The sequence below is a fragment of the Melozone crissalis genome, unplaced genomic scaffold, assembly GCF_028551555.1.
Source record: "Melozone crissalis strain CALT ecotype California unplaced genomic scaffold, PUWL_Pcris_2 ptg000046l_1, whole genome shotgun sequence".
In the NCBI taxonomy this organism is placed as follows: domain Eukaryota; kingdom Metazoa; phylum Chordata; class Aves; order Passeriformes; family Passerellidae; genus Melozone; species Melozone crissalis.
This window is the reverse complement of record NW_026535824.1, coordinates 13,055,003-13,075,644: the sequence shown is the minus strand read 5'-3', so window position 1 is coordinate 13,075,644 and position 20,642 is coordinate 13,055,003.

Below are 20,642 nucleotides of genomic sequence, written 5' to 3'. Positions count from 1 at the left end.
GAGCCAGTGGCTGAGCCCTGGGCTGAGGGATGTGCCCTCTGTGCAGACCAGGGAGTGCTTGAGCCTGGTCTTTGCATGAGCAGGTGAGTGATTTGAGATCCTCACAGTACTGCTGGCATGATTTATTCTTGCAGAAGTGCCCACAGCAACTTCAGGGGTTTGTCCTGCCCAGTAGGATCACAGACAAGGACATGCCTGGGCCGTGTGCTTTAGTGGCTCTTGCAGGACTATGCAGCAAACAGGACCTGCAAGGGGCCTCAGCACAAGGGCACAAGCCCAATGCATGGGGAACTGCAATGGTGCTTGGGAGTGAACAAAAATAAGTCTATTTAAAATGAAAAAGTAGTAATCTGTAATGCAGTTTTGAGGGAATTATTGTAGCAGGAGAGCATGTGCTGGCTGGGAGGGGAGAAGCACTTGCTCAGACAAGTGATAATCCATTGCAGCCCATTCCAGACACCTGGCAGATACCAGCCTTCCTCAGGCCTCCCTGGGATGAGCGATGTGCTGTGCCACTGGATGAGGAATGTGGAGTTTCCGGACTATGTGGAGTGCTAATTTAAACACCAAACCCTTGTTCCTGATGGGAGCTGCTGGTGTCTGCCTGGCGTGGGGTGCTGCACGGGATCTGCAGTCTCACAACAAGGAGTGTGCTGGGCTTCTCAAGCACTCGGGGCTGACTCGGCCGGCTCTCTTCCTTGGATTTCTCCTCTGGAGTTTGGCAGCCGTCTGCTTCAGGGATCACAGTGGCCTCCTAAGAGTTTATTTGATCTGACACATGACAAATTGTTTCTGCTGGCGGCTACTTGAGGCACAGTCTGTTCGCTGGTAGCCGCGGCTCTGTGGGCGCTGGGAAGTGGAGGAAGGCAGCCCTGCCTCCTCCTCTTAGGAAACATCAGTGCAGAGGGCGTTGCTGTGACCCCCCCTGCCATCCCAGCCTCCTTTCTGCTGCTTGGTAACGGTGCTGCTGGCATGGATTATTAATGGTGTTTGTGTGCTGGGTGTGTCTGCAGGTGCTGGTTGTGGCTCCCATGGCGGGGCAGAGGAGAGCCTGCGTTCTGGAATCAGACCCAGTTGCCACTAAAAACACTTTGTTAAGTTCCTTTTTATAGGACACCCTTTTAGCTCTGCAATGAGCAGCAGAATATTACATTCCTCAGCAGAATAAAAAGTACATGTCCCCTGTGAGATAGTGTAAATACATTTTATCTGTTCTATTACCTGCAGTTTTCAGAATATGTCCCCTAAGCATTTTAATCTTGTTTTCCAGAGTTGTCTCAGAGTGAGGAATTGCTCCTATTTGCAACTTTGGGAATGATTACTTGTTCATTAATTTCTTCCCTTTCCTGCTGTCCATCTATTATTGCTTCCAAGAGAAAAAACCCCTCTCTGTAAATCTCCTTCAAAACAGGGCTGAGTGCCTGATTAGACAGAGAGTTACGTGTGCTGGGAATGTGTTCCCAGGAGATCATCCTGGAGCTGTGCATGGAGCCCTGGGTGCTGCTGTTCTATGCCCTTGGGCACACAGAACCCACCAGGTGATGCCTTTTCCTTGGTCTTAAAATGAGGAGCCAGACACAGTTAGGGGATAAAGGGTTTTTATCTTGGTATTTAATAAAGATCTTTATGGTGCACCACTTCACCAAGGTGGAATGTGCTGAAATGCACACACATGGTATACAATTTATAGACCTTGCAAATTAGCATATTTAACAAAGATGCCTCAATGAGAGGCTTGAAGGAATAGCCTGATATCTTCCTATTTCAAAGTATTTCTCACTAGATGGGCTTAATTTTAGTTTACAGGATGTATTTTAGAGGGGATCTTGGTTTCTCAAGATAGCTTAGGGCTTTCTGGCCTCCAGCTGAGAGGCCTTTTGGGTATTTGGTTTTCTGACCTAGCAGAATGCCAGGCTTATGGTAAGTGATCAGACATAAGGAATTACAAGTGTGCATGTTAGGTGCCGGATTCTCGGCTGTTTAGATGGCCTGGAAAGGCCTGGGGTGGCCTTGGACAGCCCGCGCTTCAAAGGACGAGAAGGGACTTCAGATCTTTTCTCGGTCTCAGTGTTTATTAATTGTTTATCTAAAAGATTTTCCCTCTGCCCGACAGAGGTCTGCTCAGCAGTCAGCCATAAGCACACACTGAGAGCCCCTGGGGCGGTCACCTATCTTTATACTCGAAGTTACGTATACAATATTTATCATTTTTCCCCAATACCTTCTATCCTTATTAACCAGTGCACTTTTAGTAATAACCAATCCCAAAGTGCCAACATCACCACAGAAGATGGAGGCCAAGAAGAAGAAGAAGAAGAAGAAGAACAGGACACGCCCCAGTTCCTCCATTTACTTCTTTAGACCCCCCTGTACAGAAATCTTAAACCCTGTGTTTCACTCTAACTAACTTATCCCTTCACCATTCACCCCAGTGAAATCCTCCTATCCTCATACAGATGTTGTCTCCTGTGTAGGATCAAAGTCCAGCCACCAGACACTTCTGGCAACATTCCAGGACTCCCCCAGGGGTGGTCTCGGTCACTCTGCACCTCAGTCCTGAGGGGCTGAGATCCCACAGTTAGGGGCACTGAGAATACATAAAAGGTACATAAAAGAATGGCAAAAAATCCTCATGGCATCATGGGTGCCCGGACTGGCTCCCTGCTCCTTGCCCTGGGATGAACAAGCCCAGCAGGCAGCACGTGCCAGGGCAGCCGGGCACACCTGGAGCACACCTGGAGCACTCCTGGGGCACACCTGGAGCACACCTGGGAAACACCTGGAGCACACCTGGAGCACAGTGGCAAGGCAGGAGCTGGAGTCAGGGCAGCTCCAGCACCCAAGCAGGGCTTTGCTGCTGCTGTGCTTTGCCTGCAGTGCCGGGGCTGTTACGAAACAGGAATGAGATGGGACAATGCAGAGCAGTTCCTGCTGCCACGCTTTTGTCCAGCAGCTAAAAGCCTGTTCAGAGGGTTTTGTGGAAGCCTTGTTTGCTTTGGTCTTTTTTTGCTCTTTCTTTAAGTGCAGACTTAAAAGAACTGGAGACTGGAGGCCACTGTAGTTATGGTTTCTTCCTGAATAGCACAATAAATGTGCCATTTGTCAGGGTCCTTGCCTCAGAAAACATGTGGCCTGTTCCCACTGCTGTTCCCTTTGACATATGAGGAACTGCCCCTGCCTGCCTCTGGGTGCGTGGAGATTTCTCACTCCCTCATTGGGGTCAATGCTAAAACTTGTCTTGGCGTGTGACGTGTGTGGTCACTGGAAGTCACTGTGGAGGCTGTCACTGAAACAGCCTGGATTCACAGAGCAGCTTTATTTAGATGGCAGCTGATGGAGGAGCTCTGCAGAACGGCTGGGTAGAAAACCTGTGTGCAGGAGGGGACAGCTGAGAGCTGCAGTTATCGTGGGAGAAGCTCAGACATGTACAGACGTGGTGTGGCAAACCTGTGGTGGATGTGCCATGTCCCACCTGCCATGGCACCACCAGGATGCACAGGCAGCTGCTCAGGATGTTCTGGTGTCTCACAGCAGAGAGGAAGGTGCTGCAGGTGCCTCTTGGATCAGAGCTGAGGGTGTGTGAGGGAACAGCCTGCTGCTCGCTCTGACAGCAGATTTCGAGCTCTTGGCTTTGCCAATCACCTCACAGCAAACACCAAGACATGGGAGTGAGAGTCCCTGTGTCCTTTGGCTGCTGCTTGGGTGTTTGCAGAGCCAGCAGGTACAGTGACAGCCAGGACTGTCAAAGGAAGAAGCCTCTGTGGAGCAGTGCTGCTCAATACTGAGATATGCCAGTCCATGAAATGGCTCTTTATAGGGTGTCTCACCAAAAGGATTTTCCTTTTGAGTGTCTGGATCTCCTGCTGTTGGTCTGAGCTCCAGATGAGAAACAGTGCTTTCACTGGAAGGTACTGAGGTTACAAACAGAGTAATTGTCCCATAGAAGAGAAAATTGTGGAGGAAACCCACTCAAAAGACGTCTCTGTTCTTCCTCAGAGCAGGTTTAGGAGTGCTGTGGCTGAGGGGCAATGGGGATGGAGCTGAAGTTCTGCTGAGTGAACCCCACGGCTCTGAGGAGCAGGGAGCCTGGTCATGGAGCCCAGGAGGGACCTGGGAGCTTTACTGGCTCTTTAGTTCTCTCTCCACAACCCGTTAATGCAGATCTCCTGGGGCAGCAGAGCGTTCCTTGTGAGGGGAGCCCATGGTGCTGCGGTTCCAGTGGCACGTGCAGGGTACCATGGCAGTGCAGGCAGTCACAGGAAAGCTGTTTCATAACCTCTGCTGGGATTTATGAGATGTTCAGAGACAGGTTCTCCACTTAGTCAACGTTTTATAAGGATTTAAGGCTGAGGAGCTCTTTGAAGCACCGATGCAGCTTGTTCTGCCATGACAAGGTGGAGATGAACGCTGGCGTGACTTCCATTCCCAAGGAAAATGCTCTTTTGCACGGATCACAAGCTGTGGCTCTGCTGCTGTTTGAAGAGACCTGAGGAATCTCAGATCCAGGCACTCTGTACCACATCAAAGCCTTCCCATCTGAAGGTGAGGTGATGGGGAGCTCCAGCTGCATGTCCTTCGTGTTTGGGCAGCAGAAGGAAAGAAGGTCCCTGAACCAGGAGTTGCTTGGAGGACCAAAGCTCTGCTTAGCAGAGGCTGACAGGGCAAAAAGCCAGGATGGCAGCAGGAAGGACAAAGCCTGCAGAAGATCTGGGCCGTCTGATAGCAGACCTCCAGAGGGGCCTGGGAGACCTTCTGCTGTGCTGGAGGAGTGGGACCAGCATCTTCCCTGAGGAGGCAGACCTGCAGTGTCCTGGGCTTGACTGGAGCCATTCCGTGGTGCCTGAGGGATTGTTTAATTAAAAAGAATGCTGCACCATCACATTTCAACTGTTTTCTCCACACAGTACTGCAAGTAACATCTAAAATAGCTCTAAAAGGCAACAAACCATTCCCCAAAGCAGGGGTGGCAGATGAACAACATGAGAGGGAAGGAACTATGTTCTCTTTCTGCTTTTTGTGTCTGTGCATTTGCAGGCCTTGGGGCTTGTTTTAATTTAAATTTCCTTAGGAAAAACCCTGTTGAAGGAATGCTGCCTGCAGTGGCTGGCTGTTCTGCTTTGGCTTTGTCCTGGGGAAGCTTTGATGGTGGGGGAGCAAGAGTTGCTTTTCAGTCTTGGTGGGAAATGCCTGGATAGAGGAATGGCAATGACCACAAGATTCACTTCTGGATGGTGGGACTGGCAATCTCTCAGCTCTCCCTTCATGCTCATTCCTGTCCCAGGGCTTATTTAATTGCTTAACAAAGGCATCCTCTGCAACCACTGAGAAAGGACCAGTGCAGGGATGGAAAAAAAGCAAACTTGCATCAAGCCTTTGATCCAAGCACAGGGAGCTACTGCTGCTGACCTCAGTGTCTGTAACCATGGTGTCAGTGTTGGAATGGAGCAGCTGAGCCCCAGCGTGGGCACTGATGTGTCCAGATTGATGCAGGGACTGGGGACAAAGCCAGGACTGGTCCTGAGGGAGCCTGTGTGGCAGCAGGTTGTGTTCATCTCCAGAGAGCTCCTTCCTCCCCTTCAGGGGTGGGTTTGAGATTGGCTTGTTAGGGCTTTATCCCAGGTTTTGCTGCCAGTCTGGCAGCTCCTGACTGGGTTTGACCCACGAGGTGGATCCCAGTGGCCTCTGCCTTTTCATCTGGGAGCTTGCCACAAAACTGGAAGCATGTGGGAGCCAAGCCAGGGCTGGGCATCCAGCCAGGCATTCCATGAGCTCAATCCACAAGCTGCTATGCCATGTTATTCCTGTGCCCATACCCAGGGCATGCAGCAGGTGAGCCCCACGTTTGCTGCCCATGTGCCATCCTGCTCCCTGCTGCTCCTGGTCCCCTGGCTTGTCACAGGGAGTCAGAGCTGTCACCACTGACTGACGCTCTGTGGAGAGGTGAGAAAATGCATTTTTCATGAAGCTCACAGCTCGTGCCTCCTGGCAGGTCAGTAGGGCAACTGGAGGAGTCCTTTGCGTGCCCACTGTTGGGGCAGCTCTGTGCCAGTGCTCTGCAGGGACTGGCAGGGGTTCCTTGGCTTGGCAATCCCCGTGGGAAGGAAACCTGCAGGCTGAGCTGGGGCTCCTGACTGAGATTCAGCCAGGGGCAGGGATGGTTTTGCTGGGCAGGCAGTGTGGTGTGGCTGCTGCTGTGGGAGTCGTGTGCTGGATCCATCACCACTGGATTTCTGTAACACTGAGCAGGAATTTTTTTTTCATGGTTTCTTAACCTCTTAATTGAGTTTCTTTATAGGGAAGCTGGCATCTGACAGCGGAAGGAGGTTGTTATTCCCTATGAGAACCATGGGTGAACAGCAGGAACTTGGAAAATACAAAAAGCTGTTTCCAGAGAGGCTGGGAACAAGCCAGTTAAATCTTTAGCAATTCGTGGGCCCAGCTGCAGTGGGACATCAGGATTCTCTGGGACCTTGTTAGTGCAGCATGTGCTTTCTTTCCTGTTAGATTCTCCAAGCTTGGGAAAGCAGAGGGGATAAAAACACAGAATGCTGGGAGACTCCTGGGATAGTGTGAGGCAACGTGTCACCTTGCAAATAGGAACTGGTGGAAAGGATAGATCTGAGGGGGGGAGAAAACATCACTTATTGTCTGTGCTGTGCATGGGAAATTGCAGCAAGGAGTGGGAGAAGGGAATAGGTATGGGTAGGATGAGAGGTGTTTTGGCTGGGATTCGGGGTGGTGGGGAGGCGAAGAGGAAGGGAAAAGCTGTTTCATGTGGTGGAGGTCAGGCAGTGTGACAGCTTTTAGAAAGATGTTTGTCCTGAAGGTCCCTGTGCACTCTCATCTCCAGGCAAGTCCTGAAGTCCTAAATTGGAGCAAATCAGCACCAGTGCTCTGGTGTGGGCCCAGAGGTCCCTGCCAACCCCAGAGCTCTGAGGAGTCAGTGTCATGTGGTGTGCAGGCAGAGCAGAGCCCTGTGAGAGCAGCTGCCAGAAATTCAGAGAGATGCGCTGCTTATAAATAATAAATGATAAATTCAGCCTCTGATCTCCGAGGCACGCTCTGCTTCTGCACACTCCATGCTGGCAGAGAAGATTCCCCATGCTGGACTCAGCAGTCTGTCTCTGGCGTGGAGGGTCTGGGGGAGGCAGCTCATGGGATTGGGGTCGTGCTGAGCCCCGGTGGAGCGTGGCCCCTTCTGCCAGCAGCACTAATGAGCGTGGCCCCTGTGCCACGGCCGCTAACGAGGGTGAGGGCAGCCTTGCTCAGCCTTCACACCACCCCAGCTCAAAGCTGTGCTCCTGCCCTCTGGAGAGCAGCGTTTTGTGTGAATGCAGCTTGCTGAATGAATTAATTAAGTCAATTTAAATGATAGAGTAAACGATGCTTAGTGCCAAACTGTGCGAGCTGTATAAACAGCAGGGTCAGGGTTGCTGTGGCCGCGTAGAAGGGGCGGTTCTGGCTTTATCCAACACACAACAACCCCTCCCTTGCTCTTGGGGGAGCTGTGGCAGTGCTGGTGAAGCTGCTGGTGCCAGGAGCTGCCCCCACCGTGCCCAGGCACTGCTGGGCTGTCTCCTGCTGCTGGACACATCCCTGTCCTGCTCCTGGCACCTGGCAGGGCTGTCGGAGCTGTGTTGGGTGGTGTCATGGCCAAGCTGCTGCTCGAGGGGCTGATGTGAGCTGATGGCTGCACAGGTAGCCTGGAGGGGTTATTAATATTTATTGTTATTATTTGTTAGCAGCGGTTACAAAGGTTGCATGAGTGCTCAGTAGATGCCAAGCTCTGTAAACATGTGTTTGTGCCATGGTTATCCTGCCCCTGTGCCTGTGTTACAATTCCCTCCTGTGGGCTGGTTCGAGTTTGGAGCAGGACCTGCTGCCCCTGCTCAGGCTGGGCCCAGCCAGCCCAGTTTATTCCTACCAGCCTCAAAGTGTGGCTTCCTTGCTGTGTGGGTTCTCTGTAGGCAGCAAGAAGGTGTTCCCACAACTTCTCCCTTTGTGTAGGAGTGTTTTTAACATGCCAGAGCAGAGTCCTAGTAGGAGTAAATGATGAGGAGCAGGCAAGAAGAATAAATGTTTTTTTAAAGCCATTTCATAAGCGACATGAATGGAATGGTCTGTGTGGCAGCTACACCCTCTCCACTGGGATCCTGGAGGTGTGAGGGGGCTGGAAAACAACTGCTGCTCCCTGGGCTGCCCTGCCTGGCTGGGGCTTTGTGCCCAGGTGGGACCCTCTGGCAGGGCTTGGGGCTCTCACTGGAGTGGGGCTGGGACACCCACTGGAGGCACAGGGGTGCTTTCCTGAGGACAGGATGCCTGGAGGAGCAGAACTGCTGGGATCATCCTGGGCATTGACCTCGGGTGATGGTGTGTGCAGGTTGTCCTGTGTGAAAGCACAGGGTTGTGCAGACCCAGCTAGTGACTGGGGAAGGGCATTAGAGTGTGGCCTCCCAGTAATCCTCTGTGGCCTCCCAATAATCCTCTCTTTGCCGTGCAGCTGTTTCCTGTCCTAGGCATAGGCTGAATTTCAGCTCCAAGCCTCCTCTTTCTCCTGCTGGTGTAGCTGTGCAGTTGGCAAGCGGGAGGGACAGCTGGCCACAGGGTGCTCCCAAGGTGTCTGTAGCCCACCAGCAAACATGAGTGCTCCTCACAGACCTGGGGACCCTCTTGCTCAGAGGAGGGAAATTGCAGGTCAGGTCAGCTGCATTTCCTTCTCTTTGTCTGTGGCACTGCACATCACTCAGCCTGTCACAGGGGCTCAGCCCTGGATGCCACCATTGGAAGGACATTGTGTGTGAAGGGGATCTCAGCTCGCTGTGAGTGCACTCTGTGTCCTGAGAGCCTCTCCAGTCCCACAGCCCCCGTGCACGGCTGGCTGGAGCTCATTCCCTGAGCTGCTGTTGCCCAGGAAACTTCTCCTCCAGCCTCAGAGGCTGTGAGTGCCGCCAGGGCTTTGTGCCCTGCTTCAACTGGAGGTGCTGGGGGTTCCCATCCCTGCCCTGCTCTCACTGAGGGAGCTCTGTTGGTGCTTTGTGCTGGATGGCACAGTGTGCTGCTGGTGCTCTTCTTGCCATCTCAGTGAGGCTGGCTGGACAGAAACCTGCCCTGAGTTAACCTGCAGACAGTTTGTAAGGCTGTAATACCAATCCTGCTCCCTCAGGTCATCCCTAGGTGAAAACAAGGATTAGCTTATTGGTATTGCTTATTCTTGGAGATAATTGGTGTTTTTGTATCAGCACTGGGGTGGCAGCAGGAGCAGGACAGTGCCTGTCCCCTGTGCTGGCACTGCTGAGGAATCTTCTGTCTTGTGTCCAGTTCTGAGCTCTCATGGCAAGAAAAACATGGAAGGGCTGGAGCATGTCCAGGGAAGGGAACAGAGCTGGGAAGGGGCTGGAGAGTCCCAGCAGTGTATGGAACTGTGAGGAGCAGCTGGGAAAGGGGCTCAGCCTGGAGAAAAGGAGGCTCAGGGGAACCTTCTCCAGGAGGGAGGAGCCAGGTTGGAGTCAGGCTCTGCTCCCAGGGAATGACGGACAAGACAAGAGGAAATTGCCTACAGGCTCAGGGTGGGCACAGCAGGAATTTCCCCATGGAAAGGGGGCTCAGGGATTGGGAGGGGCTGCCCAGGGGGGTTTGGAGTTCCCATCCCTGGAGGTGCCCAGGAAGGGCTGGAGGTGGCACTGAGTGCTCTGGGCAGGGGACGAGGTGGGGATCAGGCACAACTTGGACTCAATGGTCCTGGCAGTCTCTTCCAAGCTCAGTGATTCTGGAATTCTGCTTCCAGCTGGCTGCAAAGCCAGAGGCTGATGTTGGGGCTGAGGGGCTCTGGGATGTCTGTGTGCTCTCCTGGAGCAGCAGGTCAGGGCTCAGATGAGGCTCCTGGAGGATTTGCTGGAGTGGCACAGAACGGGCAGTGTGGGCTCTGTGCTGGGCTGTGAGGGCAGTGCTGCCAGCAGCAGGAGGCATCAGTGACATGTGCTCCTCTCACTGGCTGCCTTGGGGCTGTCACCTGTGGCTGTGGGAGCTGCATTCCCGGGGCTGTGCAGCCCCCTGTGCACAGCTCTGCCCTCACTGGAATGTCCCTGCTACTGGAGAGCACAGCTCTGGGCTGTTTCTGCTGCTGTTGGTGCAGACCAGGATTTCTGGAGCTGTGGAGCAGAACCTCCCAGCCAGCAACATCCCCATCTCTGACAGGAGGGTTACTGCCAGCAGAGGAGACTTCTCAGAGTCTGACCCTTTGCTCTTCCCCTAGTGCCTGATTTTGTTTGACAAAAAGGATTATTGAGAAAAAACCAACCCCTCCACTCTGCACAAGGGGAATTTGTGACCTTCCTAGTCCAGTTTTGCTGCTGCCTGGCTGCTGTATGTGCTGGATCCCCAAAGATGCCCTCAAATCCAAAACAAACAAACAAAAAAAACCCAAACAAACAAACAAAAAAACCAAACCGTGTGCAGGTGGGGTCACCACGACCACCCTTTCTGCTTCACAGGCTGTGAGAGTTGTTTCTGGAAATCCACTGTATCCACAGAACATTCTGTGTGGAAATCCTCTCCTGCTCTCATTGTGTCCACAGAACATTCTGTGTGGAAATCCTCTCCTGCTCTCTGTGTGTGTCTGTCTGTAAGGAGATGTCAGCCTGTGCAGAAGCTCCTCTCCAGGAGCTCCAGAGCCCCTGTTGCACATGTTGGCTCCTCCTGCCTACCTGGGACTGAAGCAAAGTGCTAATTTTTGTGCAGATGTCATCTGCCAGGCAGGCAGGAGGCTGGAGGCTTGGAAGAGGCTGTGCTGTCATTTGCTAGCAGCCTCCTCAGTACACGTAAGCTCTATTTTTATTGGGAGTGTGCGTTTGCTTTCAGCCACTGTTTGAAGGATACATCTGTTTTTCATTATTCCAGTTTTGCTGCTTGTTTTATAACTGAGAAAACCTCAATCAAACCAAGAAACCTGTTCCTGTGTAAAAAGCTTTAGTTTGTTCTGAGGTGAGAGGGAATTAATTGTGTGTTGTGGTCACACTGCACTGAGGTCAGGACTGTGGGACTGTCCAGAAGGGCACAAGGATCACGATCTGGGAGCAGAGGGAGTTTGAGGCTGTGCATTGTGCTCTGGGTGTGCCAGCTCAGGAGCCTGGGTGTTGGTTGTAGCCTGGATTTGCTTGGCCATGTCCCAGGAGAGAGCTGGAGGCTCTGGCCACAGGTTGGCTTATGAAAACAGGGAGCTTTTCTTTTACTCCAGCTGTGGTTTAATAGGGGCCTGTGGGCCCTTGAGGTGGTTCTTTGACCCTTTAGGAAAGAGGAGACACTGAAGTAGGAACTGGGAGGTGATGCTTTCCTGAACTGTGTGAGTTAAGCAGGGGGATGCTCATTGCTCAGGCATGCTGTGGGTGTCAGAAATCCAGATCTGTTCCAAAGCCAATTAATGAGAAAAATCCAGTTGATGTGGTCGAGGTGGCTCAAAGGAAGAGGCTGCTGCTCAGGAAGACCCTGGCTCAGGAGTTTTTGGAGGCTGCAGAAGTACATCAGGTGCACTGTTACCTCTGCTCTGTCCCTCTCCTGGTTTCCTCTTCCTTTTCTGGCAAAAACCAAGCAGGGAAAGGAAGAAATAACAAAGTGGAGTGTAGGGACAAGGTACCAGTGAAAGGGTGGAAGGAGAGGAGGCTTCCCTCCACGTCCCTGAAGGCTTCTGGGGGCAGAGGCTCTTTGGTGCCAGGAGCTGGTGTTGGGTGCTGCTGTGAGCAGGTTTTCTGCTCTGTGGGACACAAAGTGGTTGCTTCAGTGAGGGAGAGCTCTGCTATCTGATGTGCCACCCTGATGGACAGCAAAGCAAGATATTTCGGACTGTGTGTAGGGGAGGAACTTCTTTAAAACCTGGATAGGAGTAGGAGCAGACTTGATGGAGGGATGAGTAATGAAGGAGTGTTTGAACGGAACTAATCAGTCCTATCTTCTTTTAAAAGACCTCATTTAGTTTAATTTAGCAGCGTGTAAATTTAGAGCCAATCAAAGGAAATACTTGTGCAGCCTGTGTGCTGGCAGGCTGCTGCACTCCCTAGCCCAGCAGAGAGCTGAAGGCTGTAGGTGGATCCCGAGCCTCGTGTCAGGCACTGGGGGCACACGTGTGTGCGCTCACATGCAGGGTGGGCACAACTGCTCTGTGCCCAGGCACTGGCACCCACAGCAGCAGCAGCAGCCTTCATTTCCCCGTGATGTGCTCTGTGCCCCATCAGGGTGGCTCTGTACCCATCAGGGTGGCTCTGTGCTCCATTAGGGTTGGTCTGTGCCATGGCTCTGTACCCATCAGGGTGGCTCTGTACCCCATTAGGGTGGCTCTGTGCTCCATTAGGGTTGGTCTGTGCCATGGCTCTGTACCCATCAGGGTGGCTCTGTACCCCATTAGGGTGGGTCTGTGCTCCATTAGGGTGGGTCTGTGCCATGGCTCTGTACCCATCAGGGTGGCTCTGTACCCATCAGGGTGACTCTATACCCATCGGGTGGCTCTGTACCCCATTAGGGTGGCTCTGTACCCCATCAGGATGGCTCTGTCCTCCATCAGGGTAGCTCTGTGCCCCATCAGAGTGGGTCTGTGCCATGGCTCTGCTCCCTGGAACACCTGAGCATGGTCAGAGCCAGCTCCTGGCCCCATGGCTGGGCTGAGCCTCTGCTCTGAGCAGCAGGGAAAGCCTTGTGCTGTAGGAACCACTGAGTAAACCTTGCTGACCTCTGCAAAATGTTGTTTTCCTCAAGAAAAACCTACATATGGATTAGATGAGCCCCTGCTCCTTGGACAGCTGGTCGTTTTGTTTAATTTGAATTAACGCAGCTACTTCAGTGCTTAAAATGAGGCACAGGCATAAAAAGTCTTCACGGGATTGCACGGCTTTTTATTTTTCCCTCCAGTTGTCATCCATGGCACTGACACAGAGATTTTAAACAAATCTTGCAGGTCTCCTCATATTTTCTAGGAGAGATATCATCCCCTGTGGGGTCAGTATGAGTTCTTGGCATTACCTGTCACAAACCCCATTAGCAGTGAGCCCCACGAGTCCCTGTGCTTACACCTCGAGGTGTTGTGCTTCCTGCCATGTCACACCCCTGATCCCACGCTGTGTTGCAATGTGTTGTGTAAAGAACACATTCCCATTTTTGCAGGTTTCCCCGGAAACCTGCAAAAATGGGAAAAAAAATACTGTTGGGTTTGTTTTGCTTTGCATTTCAGGCTGGTGGCAATGTCTCCTTGGGCCAGGCTCCTCTCCAGCACCTCCAGAATCAGCCTGCTGCTGCTGCTGGGCTCTGTGCTCCTCTCCTGCTCCAGCGTGGGACAGAGAGTGCCTGTAAGTTTTGGCTGCTCCACTTGACTTCAGACTGATAAAACACGGATGCTTTTTGCCTTTAAGGAAATGCCCATTATTCTTTAGGAAATGTCTTTCTCCTGGTTGAGTTACGAAAACAAACCAGAAAGGGTTCTGCTGATTTCTGTGTAAATGAAGAATCACTTGTGTGGTGCTGCCCGTTTTTGCTAGAAATGCTAATGAAAATGGGGTATTGCAAAGCAACTGTGGCCAGGCAGTGACAGTAGCACTTAAATGAACCAAGCCCCATCCTTTTATCCTTACTGAACGTTTAAACCCCACACTTTTCCTAAGCAGAGCTGGTAAACATCAGCTGTCTCCATTATGTGTTTGAACAGATCCAGCACTGGGAGGCCTGGTGGTAAATTTACAATAGCCTGTATCACTAACTCCCTCTTGGATAATCACAGAGCTGTGGAAATCAGCTAACGAATAACTGCTCCACTCACTCTTTTTTAGTCCGGTTGAGTCTTGGCTCAGAAAATGTTAACATTGATTTTCATCTGCAGAACCTGGGCTTTTATGGCTGTGATTGTTCCTGAGCTTTAACCATTTGTTATAAATTAAACAATTCCAAGCCCCTGATGCACTCAGCAAAAGCAGGAGTTAAGATCTGGTTCCTCGTGCATCTCTGAAATCGCAGTCGCTTTCCATAGCTGAAATAAAAACATTCTATAGGTTTGTCAGCCTTCCTTGTGTGTTACCACAATCATGGAATTGTGCAATTGTGTAGGTTGGGAGAGACCTTTGTGATCATTGAGTACAACCTTTAACCCAGTGCTGCCAAGGCCACCACCAGCCCACGTCCCCAAGTGCCACATCCACACTGTTGTTGCTACTCTGCGTGTTTTGCTCAGGTTGACATTTCTGTTGCTCAGAAAGACTCTTCTAGGCTGGAAACGGATATTTATGTGCAGAGCATCCAAATTCTGACAGAAAATGTGCATGCATTTTTTCCCAAAGAGTGGAAGAACTGAAGGCAGAATGTGTCCCAGAATTTCCCAGTTAACCACTGAATTTACTTACATTTTTCCCTGTGAAAACATCCTAAGGATTAAGAACCAAACACTTCATGAAGTGAGCTGTAACTCCATCATAATTGCCAACAATTAGGACTAATCATTCCCTGTAGGGTGGTTAACTCAAATTCCTCAGTGGTGACTGAATTGGTGATCTCAGAAGCTGAAAACATTCCCTTCAGCAGGCACTGAGCTGTGGGGATGATGAGCCTGGACCAGTTCATCTGTTCCTGCTGGAACCAGAACAGCCCAGACCCAGAGTCAGTGCCTGGTGTGAGAGTACAGGTCATTTCTGTGCACTCTCCAGAGTTTTTTGTGACTCCCACCAGCTCCCTAGGGAGGCTTTCCATTGAACACCAAGGTTTCCCTCACAGCAAGGATTTTTTTCCCTGCTGTTCTTCCCTTGGTGTAACATCAAGCCGCTCGTGCTGGCTGCTCTCCCACACCTCTGCCAGCCTCGTGCTGCACTTGCCATGGAGGTGGTGATTAAATCCCTGCCTCATTGTTTTAAAAGCCTTGGAGAACACTGGAAGAGGGTGGAGAAGAGGATCCTCACATTTGTATAATGTGGGCAGCTCAGTGTGTTTTTTCCCATGTCCTGTTTTGGAAACAGCTGAACTATTTTAGCTGAAATCTTCTCCAAGCCTGAAATAAGTGCATTTAAGAAAAAGAAAAAAAAAACCAACCCAACAAAACCCAAAAAAACTCACCAAACCCCAAACCAACCAACAAGCCTTGAGGCATTCCACTCGTGTGGAAAATTTCAGCTGAAAAAGTTAAAAGTTTGACATATTTTTAGGCAAGGGAAAATGGGGTCTTACAATGTTATACAACCCTAATAATAGCCAGGGCTCCTGCCTCTGACTGAAATACAGGTAAGGCTCTGTGAGAGCTGGTTTGAAACCTGCAACCTGCTCTGGAATAGGAAATAAGTTGTGTTGCTTTGTTCAGCACAAATGTCATGCTAGTTATGCATGTTTACCCTTTTATATACTTTAAATCTAAATTTAACCATGTGGAAAGAATCTCAGATGTCAAAAAAAAAAAATCTGCTGGTGAGGGAAAAAATTTTGTATTCTCAGCCAGCACTAAATTACCCAGATGCAATTGCTAATGAGCTGAATCTCTTCTCTCCAAAAGGAGTTTGCCTTTACAAAAAAGAAGAGAGCGACATAAAAGATGACAGTGGGAAGGAGCTGGGGACAGAGGATGACGCTGATCCTGAAGACCTGGAAGTGTTTTACGCCACGGATCAGTGGCAAACCCTGCGTCCAGGTAACTGCTAATTATAGCATGCCTCTGGAACCCACCTGCCAGCACTGACAGGAGCCCTGCAGATGCTCCAAGAGCTGTTTGTTCCCATGACAATGTGTGCTTTTGCTGGTGCTCACACAGAGAGGAGGACTCGGTGACCCAGTGCAGGGACTGGAGGTGGTGAGCAAAGTGTCCAAGGAGGGGAGAGGTTGCTCCAGGGCTTTCAGGTCACTGGAGCAGGAGGAGTGGGCTGCCAGCCCCCTGTGTCTCTGTCACTGGCTCCACAGCCCTTTCTCTCTTCATTTGTCAAGGGCCAGGTTTTATAACGTTTGTTGGCACGTGGATTCCCAGGTCTGCTGTGCTCCGGTGTGGCGCTGCTCAGTGGCAAGCTGATTAGGAGCTGTCACTGGAGCACTGCACAGCTTTTTAAAAATGGCTTTTCTGTTCCTCGCCTGTTTGAAAGCTAGCTTTTATTTCCATCTGTGCAAACCACAAAAAATCTCTTCCCTTTCTTTGGGTTGGCGTCTTTCATTAGACATGCCTGGAACTCTGTGGTGAGAGGAGCCCAGCAGAGCAGCTTGGCCTCTGTGTGCTGAGAAGGCTCTGGAGGGGCCAAAACCATTCAAACACACACAGATGCACATGTGCATACATATTTCAACAATTAGCCTGTCTCTGGGATCCTGAACGAGCTGTTTAATCCACTTGTGCTTTGGTGTCCTCATGTATATGCAGGTGTAATACCTTCCCACCTCACAAGGGTGAACTAAGTAGTAATTAATTTTTATAAAGTGCTCTGAATTTAAGAGCTTTATCCTGTGCTCAGTATTATCATTGAAAGAATAAGTATGGGTTCCATTTGTCTTGAAATTTCTGCCAGATATAGCAGAATGACTTTTCCAAATGTAAATCTTTGTATAACATAAATGGCTACAAAAGCCCCTGCGTTCCACAGAGCTGCAGTATATACTTATATTCCATTTCTGTACCATTATGTATGGAAGGTGTGTGGTGTCACTGCTCATTAGTCAGCTTGGCAGATCCCCACCAGCTTTGTTGGAGCAGAACATGTACATACTTGCAGTCATTAGAAACCTCATTGCAGGGTTTGTTCACAAGCACCTTCTCCACTGCTTGGGTGCCTTATTCCGCTTCATTTTTGTAGTTATTCCATGTTGGGCACATGCAGTGAAGGGCTTGTGGAAATGGGGAGCTTGTCAGTATTCACAGAGGAGAGTAATTTTGGTTACTCTTGTAAAGACTTAAATGGTGCCCTGCCTCATGTTCTGACTGCTACAGACCCCAGCACTGGGGACGTGGCACAAAGAGGAGCCGGCCTTGGTCTCCTGCTGCCAGCCTGGGTTTCTGTCTCCTGGGGTTCTTGTGCAGTGAAATCCCTGTGAGGACTGGCACTGACACCTTCAGCACGTGTTAGCCAAGGCTGGGGCCCTGCTGCCAGCATGAGCCCATCCCTGCAGCCTCTGGCCACACTTTCCCAGTGTGAGCTCAGCTCTGGCTGGCAGGGAGCTGACCTGGCACAGCTGCTGCTGTGGCTGCACAGGGATTCACCTTTTGGTGCTGCAGCAGAGCCACGCAACTTGGCAGCGTGTCCATCCCACTGGTTCTGCATCTTGCCATGTTTTCCATGTGGCTGCACTCACTGGCAGCTGAGCAGAGCCTGGCTGGGCTCAGGGTTTGCCTTCTGCTGCCCATGTCTCCAGGACACCCCCACTCCCTCTCCCATTGTATCCCTGCGGCAAACTAGGCCAGTCTCTCTGGGGGAAGCAAATTCAAGTGTTTGAATTTAGAATTTGGATCTACAGTTCTGAGCACTGGGAGGGAGCTTGGAGCTGCGTTTCCCCCATCTCACTCCTGTTTCAACTTGTTCCTGTTCTGAGCTCACGCAGGATTTTGTGCTTCTCTACAATGGTGCAGCAGCTCATCTTTTATAGATGTGTTCCCAGTTTTCCTCTGCTGAGTTTCCAGTTCCCTGTTGCTAATTGCATCAATCCACATTTCCACCGGGACTGCAGCAGTGTCATCAACCTGTAACCTGTCAAATCCCTCCCCAAATTCAATTGTTGTTGTGTCTGTAATGCTTTGGGTGCTTGTTCCTCGCTGTCTACAGTGTGAACTGGATTTTGATCAAGTGCTTCCTTGCACTTTGAGCACACTTCAAGCTGCTGGAGGTGGCTGGATGCTAACACAGAGAGACAGTTGCCCTAAGAGCTGTGCTGCCTGTAGTCTGGAAGCAAGATCAGTTGTCTCTTCTGCCAGGCAGCCGGAGCTGACGGCTCTGGAAAGGTTGGTGAAACTTCCCAAAGCCCTTTAACACTCGGTTAGGCATTGCTTCTTTCTCACTTGGCACTAAATAATGCACCAGGTGCAGGCTCAGACTGAAGGGAGATGTGTGCCCCAGAGAGGCTTCCAGCACCTCTGCTCTTAGACTTTTGGGCATCATCTGTGGGGCTTTTCCTTCTGTCCATGGTTGGAGTCCACAGGAACCTGGAGGTTTTTTGGGGTTTAGTGAGTGGGATTGCTGTTTCCTCTGAGTGAAGGTTCACACCCCTGCTCTGACTCCTCATGGTCAGGTAACAGAGTTTGTTTGAAGTTGTGCTTCCTCTGCAGTCTTTGTTCTTTCAGAATACACTTTCTCCATGTGACAGTACCCTTGGGAGCTGGAACATATTTTACTTTTGTTATTTGGGCACCAAATCTCCCAATATTTTGTTCAGCATTCCTGATGATGATTGGAAGTTGGATTTCTCTGGCCATCTAGTTGTATCACTGAGCAGCAGATTTTCCACCCAGCAGTGGTGGGAAATTTTCCACCCAGCAGTGGCTCCTCTGGGAAGAGTTTGCTGTGAAGATTCAGAGAAAGGATATTAGAGGCAGGGGTTTAATTGGGAAAGGAAAAGGGCATTAATCACCCCCCAGCAGTGATGAGTGGAGAGCTGGGGCTGCACAAGGCTCTGCTCTGCCCATCCCCGTGGCAGCAGTCCTTTGCTGCTCCCTAATGTGGCAGAAACCCTCTGGCAGCTTTTCCAGCTGACAGTTGGGAGTTAATGAGTCCAGTTTCCAATCCAGATGGACAAGTGAGAACCTCCACTGCCGAAATATCAAAATATTTACAGATTGCTCTGCAGAGAGGCAGCAGTGGGGCACAGAGGCTGCCTTTGCTGCAGAGCAGCTCCCTGCAGACTGGAGGGATGGAGCAGAGCCTGGCACTGTGACTGGCATGGTGCAGCGTGGATCTCTCTGGGCTTTGGATGGATGTCTCAGGGCAGAGCAGGGAGCTCAGCTGGCCTGCACCTTCAACTGTGGTTAAAGCTCTGCCTTGCAGAGCTGAACCTGCAGTGACTCCCCACTGTTTGTGCTGCCCAGAGTAATTTTCTGCAGTGCCCAATGATTTCCCAGTTAAAAACCAAGGAGCCACAGCTGCTGCTGCTGGTCAGGCTGCCAGAGTGAAGCTGATGTGAGCATGCTGTTGGTGCTGCTTCTGCAAAGATGAAACCATCTCATGTTCAGCAGGGAGCCAGTGATACATTGCTTGGCATTTAAATATGCATGGCTGCAGCTCCCAAGGATCCTCAGGCTACCTTTGCTGCTCCTGCTTGTCACAGGTCTTCTCCCGTCTCATTTGCTGCTCAAACAAGGTTTTACACCCGTGGGAGCCCAGTTCTGCAGGCAGCCACGGCAGGGAGGTGTTTTCAGGGCTGCTTTGAAGGGCTTGTTGTGCAAGGACAGGGCTGAGGATGGGCAGTACCTTAGCCCAGTTTCACTGCCAGTCTGTCCTCCAGGGGATTCCAGTGGCCAAATGAGGCAGCACTGATTTGGCTGACAGGAGGTTCCTGAGGCAGGGGAGGCAGGAGGCAGCAGGATCTGTGCCAGGCCTGTGCCACATGGGGGTGACCTGGCTGCTGCTGAGGGTCCCCTCACACCTTGTCTGCTCCTGCTGCTCGCTGGGATGTCCTGAGCTGCAACAACTCTTGCTAATTGCTCTGCTGAATTCATCACTGTCCAAACCATTGGCTTCTCACTGACCCAGACCTAACTGAGACAGTGGTGGCCAGGTCTCTGAAATATTTATGGCAGCACAGTCAAGAGAGGGCTGTGAAATACAGAGTGAAACCACCAGGGTATGCTCGTTTTTGCAAAGTTTGACATGTCTAATCCAGGAAATAGGAGCCTCATCAGATCAGCACGGTTTTGCATACAGAGGGAAGGCAAATGGAATTTCAAAAACCTCATCTATACTAGATGAAATGCTTCTTCTCCACGTTTCTTTATAAAACGACTTGTTAGTGATGTGCAGATGGGAGGAATCTCGACTCTGGAGTTGTTATAATCTTGTCTGGCCAGCAACACGAGAGCTGGAGGATGATTCCAGCAGGTAGGAAAGGCCAGGCTGACTTGAGAGCAAATGTTCAGTGCTTGGAAGCTGAGTTATAGTCCCTGGTAGTTCTCCCTCTACTTGTTTTCAATCTGACTTCTAGCATAGGAGGCTTTCCATCTCCTTAATGTATCTCCTGCCTGTCCTTTTTATTGCCAGCTGCCTTCATGGGCTCCTCTCTCAGCTTCCTACCCTTGTGAGCTTTCCTTTGCCCCTCATCCTCACATCACAGGGGGCACAGTGTCCCTAACACTTGTGCGTAATTCCAAGTCCTTGGCAGAAGTGCCAGGGCTGAAGCTCCAGGTGCTGCTCCTGCCTGGCGTGTGGGGCAGTGCCAGGCAGATGGGGCTCACCAAGCACACCCTCCATGCCCTGGTCCTGGTCTGGGTAAGAGGGATGGTGATGTTTCCCTCCAGCTGTTGGTGAGAGGACAGGACTGGGGCTCAGGAGATGCTGGGACAGTGAGCAGACAGGGGTTCCCAGCCCCTTGCTCCAGCAGGAGGATGTGTTTGAAGGATGCCAGCTCTGGGCAGGGAATCACAGCACAAATGTCCTGCCCTGCAGCTTGGTTTCAGCATTTCTGTACAGAATTGGGACCCCCAATTCCATGAATTGGGAGCCAGCTTTTGC